This window comes from Rhea americana, unplaced genomic scaffold, assembly GCF_003343005.1.
Source record: "Rhea americana isolate MKP2758 unplaced genomic scaffold, rheAme1 scaffold_143, whole genome shotgun sequence".
In the NCBI taxonomy this organism is placed as follows: domain Eukaryota; kingdom Metazoa; phylum Chordata; class Aves; order Rheiformes; family Rheidae; genus Rhea; species Rhea americana.
The window spans coordinates 1,373,456-1,382,510 of record NW_028185517.1 but is presented as its reverse complement, the minus strand read 5'-3'; the positions used below and the strand labels follow the sequence as shown (position 1 = coordinate 1,382,510).

Here is a 9,055-nt window from a genome sequence, read left to right as displayed (position 1 = left end):
AGGCTCAGGCTCTCGCTGCTTCCCCGTTCCACTTCCCCCTTCTGCGGGGTCTGCGCGTCGCTCTTGCGCGGCTCCGTCAGTCTGTCTGAACCCGTGGCAGACTTCTGCAAATGCGTCGCCCCGGGAGCCGTCCAAGGTAGTCGGGGCCCTTATYCCCGCTTCACGGAAAGGGAGCTGAAACGTGCTGAAGGTCACCCAAGGAAGTCTGTACTGGATTAGCACCTGAATCATTTGTTCTGGTCACAGAAAGGCTAACTTCATCAGCCAGCATCTGAGCAGAAGTCTAAATGATATGGTTGCATGAAAGTTGTAGGTATTTCAGGTCTTGGTCTTACTCCATCAAGCTTAGTGGTAAATTTTGTTGGCAGTGGAATGAGATCTAACCAAATATTTTCTTTGGATTTGGTCCTCTTTTCATTAGTATTGTTTTGATGTAAAACCAATGTAAGCGAGAGAAGCATTGGACTCTTTATTTGTTTAGTTCTTTTAGAAAATATTTTTTACTGTGGAATTATTCARCAAACATGCAGACTTCTGGTAACAGGCTGGGATATCTCAAATGAATGTCATAAACTTTTTTTTTTTGGTGCAGTCTTTTATTTCTGCATTCTTTATAGCAGGAATAAGAGATAATGGGGTTGGAATGTCCTTCTTGATTGTTCAGTCTAGTTCTCTGTGTCAAGCAGGATAAAAGTCCAGCTAATCTTGCCATAAATTAGGTATTCCTAATCCTTCCCTATTCCCACTTTTCTTCAGGCATTAAGCATGTAATCAGTTCCGTGCCAAAAAGAAAAGAAAAAGCTGGGACTGTATGCAGCTACGAAAAGTGAAGAGAAGTACAAGCTGCCCAGTATTGCTCAAGTTCTGATGGTTTGAATAGCTCTCCCCTCCAACCTGGCTGGCTGGCTCCACAGTCCCTTAGCACAGGAGAATTTAGATTTGGGAGTGTGCAGATTCCTGTCTTGGGGCTATTTACACAGCTCAGCGCTCCTAATACGGAGGTATAGTGGTGCTTTGCCCTCTCTTGTTGTAAAGTACCATTAAAGGTTTGTGTCTCTGTTCTTCATTAATACAGCAGAATTGAACAGTGATCCTCTGATAGTACATGGGGCTAGTGAGAAAAGGGGGCTGRCCAGGATATTTGGAGTTAGTGTACTGCTAAGCACATGCTGTTGGAGTCTAAACAGTGGTCCCGGACCAGAGGAGCCCTGCTGAGAACTGCTGCCCTGCAAGTTAGGGCCCAGCTCTCTTGTTACAGAGGTGTGTGTTATCCTTCTTTCYCTCTGGAGCTGAGGTGGGGGTCTGCTCCGCAGTCCTCCAGCCAGAGCTGCCACGCGGACAGGAGTGGCTCTTCAGAGGGTGGAAGTCAATAGGAAGGAGAGGGTATGCTGTTGGGGGAGTGGGCAGAAGGAACCAGGACTTGGGGCAGCTTGTCCAAAACAAAGGAAGATCTAAGGTAGCTTGGGGGATGGAAAACACCGTCCCTGCTGCTAATACTAAGCAGAAGAGGTATTCCTATCAACCTGCACTGTGGTATTTTCCCGTGTACTGCTCCACAGCCGTTACACCACTTTTCTGATGCCTTATCATTAATTGCTGTTATATGATCCCTTGCAAAAGTAACATTKCTGCTTCCTTCCCCCTTCTTCCTACATTGTGTTGAGTTTGTTCTTCCCTCTCCTGCTTAGCTTGGAGTTTACATTACTGATATGTTTTAAAGAAGTGGATTCTTTTTTTTTTCCCCTTCTAGGTCATACTTGTTTCTTCAGGAAATACTCGTTTGATGTAGGCATGCGTTATGAGGTGCTGCAACTCTTGGGCAGTGTTTTGCTGGGGGAGTGTTATTTTTGCTGTAAGTTGAAAGGGCATTTTTGTTTGATTTAATTCTTTATTATTGTTAAAGAAAGGAAGACATAAAGAAACCAGCCTCTGCTTATGAAGCTTCTGCAGCACAGTGTGCTTGGTGATCATAATTGCTAACAGCCACTCCACTTAATTATGGCTCAGAATTATCAAAGTGAAGTGTGGAAATTAGTTTGACCATTGGTATACCAAACCAGTTGCTATTTTCAAGGCATCTGCTCTTTCTTAGAGGTGGCAGGTCATTAGAAAGTGGAAGCCACAGCAGGTATCTGCAGCGTATGTGTGACTGCTGCACACACAGAAAAGGCCAAGTGACTGCAATTCTCATACTAAGTTGGCTGCAGTGCATAGTTATACTACCAGATCATTCGTGTTACTCCATGGACAGGTCAGCATGGGACAGGAAGCTCGTGGGAAGGCTTAGGCTCACCATCCTTGTTCTGTGATGTGGGAAGATCTAAAGAAAAGGGCCCATATGGGTTTGAATGGGAGCTGGCAAGGAGGGTACGGGTGGAATCCAAGGTGAAGGGCAGCCACTGTTCCCAGCTCTAAGCTGGAGGAGCGGTCACTGCCTCTCCATGCGTGTTTMTAGATAATCAGATCTGCCTGCTCAAGTATCTATGGGCTTGGCCATCAAAGCAGTCCCTGCTCTGTTGGCCTATCCACAGCCAACCTGGGGAAGCACCTGTATACACCCCAGGCACCAAGAGCGTGGTCTAGCCTTCCCTTTGAGGGGTGGTGTCTCACTGGGAAGGCTGTATGAACCGTGCATCTGGTATGTCTCTCTGGCTGATGTGGAGGCCTTACAAGCAAGCYGGCTGCTATGAGGAGGCCACAGCCACAGAGATCCCAACTTTGTTTTTTATAAGAACCAAAATAGACAATGGGGAAAAAATCAGAAATAAACAAGCTGACTGGTCTTAATTAGGAACAGCCCTTCTGCTTCAATCCATGCTACAGGCACTCATGTTTGCTGAACAGTACAGGTAATTAATCATGTGGAAGTGGATCCCTGGACCAGGGTAAGATAGCAGGACCTTTTTTTTTGCTCTTGCAGGTCTATTTCTAGTGGATCCCACTAGCATCTTGCTGGCATTTTCTGGGGCATGGTGCCTGTAGAAATGAACAAGGGTTAGTGAAAAAGGCTCCCGTTGTCATCAGGCGGTTCTGGGTAAGATCAGCTATTTGAGCTTCCCTGTTCTCTCCAGCCTGGGGAGAGTTGCTCCCTTTCTGCTTTGCCATTGCTAAACTAAGATGATGGGGCTGTCCCTGTAAATTCATTCATCAAAACGATCAGCTTGACTGACCTGGAGATTGTGATTTTGTGCTTGATCTTATGGCTACCCACTTATTTTCACACCCAACAGCAAAATATACCTCTTTTTCATTTGCTTAGCAAACAGTGTGTTACCTGGTCTAAAAAAGAGTGTCATCTGCAAGTTGGACCAAGGGGTATAGAATTAGGGTTTCTTGACTGTATTCCCAACTTTGCTACCAACTCCCCTAGGCCTCAGTTTGTGCTTCTGTAGAGTGGGGATAACCATCCTTAACTGCCTTACAGGAATGGATGGTATGAGGCTTGATTGAGAAATGTCTGTGCTATGAGATGCTGAGATTAAAGCTGTAGCTGTGAACAGTTCTTACTGCTCCTATTAGACCTCCCTAACAGAAGGGAGAATAGTTCTATGCTGCCTTGCTTTAAATAGGGCACAGTGTGAGGCACAGATACAAATGAAAACCGTTCAGCTTGTTTCTTTTCTCTTTTTCCCTGCAGAGAACCTGGCCCGAATTCTGTTGTCATGCTGGTGTGGAAGAGCAGTTCAACTGGTGTCAGAGGATTTCCACTGACATAAATTTAGTATAAGCAGGAGTATCATGGGGCTCTATATTGGACATTTTCCACTTTCCGGGGTGAACATGTGGAGTTCTCTCAAGCAGACGAACCTCAACAGGCATATTTATTTTCCTTTGTCCTTGTGCTTAATTTTTCTTCTATTTGCCCATGCTGTTTAACTCTGGCAATAACCTGCTATCTTCTCTAAATGCAATGGAGAAAGTGCATAATGAAATAACAGTTACACATTTTGGGGAGACTTTTCCGCTTACCACCAATATGATCCTCAAAATTGGCAATAATGTATGGATTTTGCTATCAATAGGCAAACCACTTGGTTGATAATGGTCATGATTATTCATCATTATTTTATTAATGGATTTATTTCATGGCATTTTGAAGTGTTGCAAGCTTCCTACAGAACAAACAGGCTCCTACACTGAGGAACTTTACAGGTAGCAAAAGGTATGTATGATAAAGAATATTTTTATGATGGATTAGTCTGAGATTTGAGTATATAAGATCAAGCTTGACATTATTTTTTCATATAATTATTCCAAAAAACTCCCATGATGATAAATAATAATATCTAATTAYCTGTAAGCCATAATAGCAGCTTTCAAACAAGATCCCCAGACCCTTTGCTTCCAGCTTCCTGGGCTGCATGGAGAGCCTTGATTTGAAAACTTTCTCGGAGGGTGAAGTCCTATGGCTGGTGTTGCTAGCACCTGCTGGAGYCTGGAAGAGCTATGTGTGTTCAAGAGTTTTCAAGGTGCAACAGGCCCAGAAAAGCTTCACTTTGTGCATGTGTGAGATTCTGTGATTAAAAATGCACCCACAGAGAGGAAAATAAAAACAAGAGCCCACAAACTCCTTGAAGAAAGATATTTATGTCCTAAGYTGTAAAACTAGCCCAGCTCCCCGAAGAAACAGCAGTAACAGAATCTAGCTGTTGGAACCGAGAGACGCATTGTTCTGATTTAATAATTAATGTGGAGTTAATTGAGGCTTTTACTGAACTGCAACAGGATAAAAGAAACCTGCCAGTCTGGACGCCATGCTTCCCTGAGAACGAGTTCGTTCTGTTCCCCGGTGACCCCCTCCCTGCCCCCTTTTCTGCCTGCTTCTCCCCCTTGCCTTCCCCCGGACGGGCGCGGAGCGTGACCACTTCTGCTGTCGGGCACACCAAACGAGGAGGCAGGGAAGGCGGCCACAGAGGYGTGGAGAAGGGGGGAGCCGAGAGAGAGGCAAGGCTGGTGGCGAGCGGAGCTTTCCCTGGCCGTTGTTTGCCAGGGATTTCCCATGTATGCGCTGGCTAGGGAGTTCGTGAGCCCTGCAGCAGCCACGAAGGATGCCTCCCAAAGGCAGCAAGACAGACAGACGGGGAGGCAAGGAGAAGCGGGCTCCATGTTGTCTTCAAGAACGTAAATAATGATGTGGATTTATAGCTTAAAATCTAGTGCTTTAGAAATTAGAGATGCATATAATGTATTCAGAAAAAATGGCTTTTAACTGCCTGGAGTCTGTACAATSTAAGCCTGTCTTTGGAAACAGGATGCTGTAACATTGGGTCCTTTTCTCTCCAAACAGCTGAGAGGACAGAAAAGATTACTGAGCATGTATGAAGTGTTTTTTCACCACCTTGAAGTCCACACATCTATGTGTGTAGCTGAAATCACCTGTCACCTATCAGCTCTGCTGTATATGCAGAACATGCAGAGCTCCCTGAAGTCTTCATCTTTGAGACGGTGACTAGCTGCCTTAACCCTTGTGCTATTCTCCCTTATGTCTGAACACACATTTAAAAAAATTAAGTATATCACACAKCTGTTGCAAGAGAAGCACTGCATTCCCCTTCAGGGATCTACAGCACTCCCCCTTTCTGCTCCATGTGATCTGGAAGGAGCTGGGGAACGCTGCCAGTGACAGCTTGGACACAGAAGCACGATGGCAAACTGCTGCTGATGCATGCAGTACAGATGTCAGTCTGGGATCTGGTAGTGTAGGGGCCACACACACTCTGATCGTGGGACAGGGAGCTCGTCGGATAAAACTACGCAGCCAGTTAACGTACCATCTAAAAGCTACTTTTATGCCCTAAAGAGATCAGTGTCTATCATTTTGGATTTTACTTGAGAGTCTAGTAGCTGGAGATGTAATCCCTTACTGARAGAAATAATCATGGATAGGAGAGAAATAATGGCTAGGTCTGCTGGAGTCGGAGAGCTGAGCTCGCGGAGAGAGGGAGAGTCGGTTTTACCAGTCCAGGTCTCTACAGTGCTGTCAGACGAGTGACAGTGCCTGTAGCCGTGGTGAAGTACGTTGCACTTTTTCAATGGTAATATCTGTGAGAGGTTCAGGTTTGGGTGGTGAGATGAGGGCACAGCCCCTCCGGGGCTCCGTTTACAGGCGGTGCGTGAGTGTGTGTCAGCCCCAGCCCCTTGCCAAAGGTGGGTCGGGTGGCAGGACGCAGATAGTGTGCCGGGTGGGCCTCCTTTGAGCCGGGATCTTCATCTCCAAACCCCACAGGTAGTAGCTGCTAGACCACCTGACAGAGTTTTGATGAAGGAGTCTGAGGCTGTATTTTTTCCTAGTGACTAGAAACACGTGTGTCAGGTTTCAAATTCCTTCATTTTTTTTAACTGCTAAATACATTAGACATGGATTTCTGTGGCCTTAGCGCGAGTGAGTTTGCAGGAATTTATGACGTGTTGTGTCTTTACTGCCTGTACCAGCTGGCAGCTGGGTCTGAGGGGATCCTGCAGCACGCTTGTCCTTATCTCAGTGAGCGTTCCTGGCACCGAGGCTGCGGTTGTCTTGCCAGGTAGGAAGCAGACACACGCAGCAAGCGTGTCGTGATTTTTCCTTCCGCCCACCTCCCCGTGCGGGAAGCCCGTCAGCCCTCGACTGAAAACTTTGCAGCACTCAGCACKTCTGAGGGCAGAAAAAGGGACGCTGGGCACTAGGATGAGAAAGAGGAAGGAGCGTGAGGAACAGGGACTGGCGATAATCACACGCCTCTTGAGGGTCATGCGACCACAGTGTATTAGGTGTGTGTTGCTGACTAGCAGCCTAAGTTTATTAAAAAAGGAGATTTTTTTCATCTAAGTGTATGATGCATAAGCAATTGAAAGAAAAAAGAAGTATGTGCGGTAAAGGTCTTACAGGACAGATTTTAATAGTCTGGTTGTGGTCATTGCTGCCAAATAAGCTAATTTAAGAAGAAAAATGTTGCAGCTGTGGAATATTATTATTTATCTGTAATCCCATAGCAGCCAGAAACACATATCACAGATTAGAAACATACTGTAACGTACTGAACTCTTGTTTCTCCATGGTCTTTAATTTCTTGTGATTGTATTTTCATTTCTGAAATTTCATTTAATTTCRTTTCATTTTTTAGTTTTGCTTTTTTGGTGATGCTATTTTTTTAATATAACTGATTTCTCTGAACTTCTGTTGATTTTGCATCTTGGTGAGATTTCCAAGGGCATTTGGTGCTGCTCTAGCTTTGCTGTCATTTAAGAGAATAAACAAGTCTAATTATRCTCACAGCATACTGACTTCAGTAGGAATTGAGATATGCCACTATTAGTAGTTTTGGAAAATCATTTGCAAGTGTGTGCCAAACCCCTGGAGGCTGTATGCCATTCAGAAACATAGAAATTAGAAGAGAAGCATGGGTCCTGTGATCCTTTTCCTAAATTGTTCACTATGTGACCTTAGGCAACTTACTTAATTTCTCTGTGCCTCAATTTATCTATTAATAAAATGGGAATAATACCTATTTATCTCTTAAAATAGGTTGGGAAGTCTAATAAATAAATGCTGGCAATAAGATTTGATCCTGTAAAACAAAGAGAGGACAGCAAAGGACTGTATTATTTACAAATTCATTTCTCATGTAATTGCCATTGTTATGGCACTATTTGGGTTTAAACTGATGCCAAATAGTTCATTGAAACAGAATTAAAAAAATGGTCCTGATCCTGGCAAGTCGGAGGCTCTACTGTAACTCTGGTTAGGAGTTACACATAGCACAGCACTCTGTGCTGTGTTTTTGTAAGAAAATGGGTCCATAAACAAAATAAATTGAAGATCCGGCTGGAGTTGGAGCTGCAAAAGGAAGCAGCACTGCAAAATGAACTCTGGATAGGGAGATTTATTTAAATGAGCCATATACTCACACCAATATGTATGCATGTGTGTGTGCATCTGTGTGTGCTTATCTACATAACAGTACAGGTGTGTACAGTAGAAACGTAGGTATCTAATGGTCATATGGTAACCATATAAAGCCCTGGTAAAGAAATTAGCATAACAGCAAGGAAAGTATTTTCTTCCCTAATAAAAAAATAAATTAAAAAAACAAAACAAAGGAAAACACACACTAACATATTATAGGAACATATTATAGGTCAGCTGGACCTGAGGCACAAATAGGGGATGTATCTGGTTCCTAAAGCCTTCCTGGGACTTTGGCTTGCCATTCCCCTGTAACAGCAAACTGGATGAGGGGAACACTTCCCAATGACGTTTTCTTCTCAAGGTCCCACGGACCATATGAAGAGCCCAGAGGGCACATAGGCATCTAGAAGAAATAGGCAGAATCAAGTCATACAGAGGGGGAGGATTTAACTCAGGCTTTGAAACACCCAAAAGGAGATTAATAACCATAATTAAGAAAAGAAAATAAATCTCCTGTCCATTAGAGAATCCTTTGCCTCTCTGCAGGAAAAGAGGAGGCTAGAAACAGAACAGAACGAAGGACGTAAAAGCAAACTGTAACCCAGTGAATTAGTCTTAACCATAGCGAAAACAGCGCTTGTGTAAATGAGACCCCTGGGGGCCAATAACGAGGCAGTAAAATGTTACAGGAGGGAAGTAAGTCAGGGCTATAAACCTAYGAAGTCAGGACTGGGTAGCCAGGTTCTGGAGCATAAAATGGGCAAGATTAAAGGATGACAGATGAGGACTGTGAAGGATGCATGAACGCTGGTAGGGATTCTAACTCCTGTCGCCTAAAGAGAGGCATGTTCCTCCGAGCGCTGCCAGACACCAGAAAATGACTGAGGTGCCCACTGAGAACTTGCAAGGGGAGAAGAGTGAGCAATGGATGATAAATAAAATCAAGGAATATAATCAAATCAGCATTGAGTGTATTTGAATTAGGAGGACACCAATGAATAGAGAAGGGGGAGAAGGCAGTAGGGTCAGAGTTGCTGTTGGATGGGCCTGTGGTTTGAGTGAGATATAGTGCAAGCCCTGTATTATCAGCATCATTATTTTTTGGCTAGGCTGTGTTGTGACATCAATACCAATTTACACTCTGGATGAATAGCACTTACTACTGTCTTG

At 44.3% G+C, this 9,055-nt stretch overlaps 1 long non-coding RNA gene across 1 annotated transcript in view; it reads left to right on the top strand.

The window, feature by feature from the left end:
• Nucleotides 1-7,071, top strand: part of LOC146599229 (uncharacterized) — a 12,731-nt gene extending 5,660 nt beyond the window's left edge. The window contains exons 3-6 of the long non-coding RNA XR_014895073.1: nucleotides 1,751-1,852; nucleotides 2,921-3,034; nucleotides 3,638-4,162; nucleotides 5,288-7,071. This is a non-coding gene — a long non-coding RNA (uncharacterized LOC146599229). The remainder of the gene's footprint in view (nucleotides 1-1,750; nucleotides 1,853-2,920; nucleotides 3,035-3,637; nucleotides 4,163-5,287) is intronic.
• Nucleotides 7,072-9,055: the final 1,984 nt, after the last annotated feature.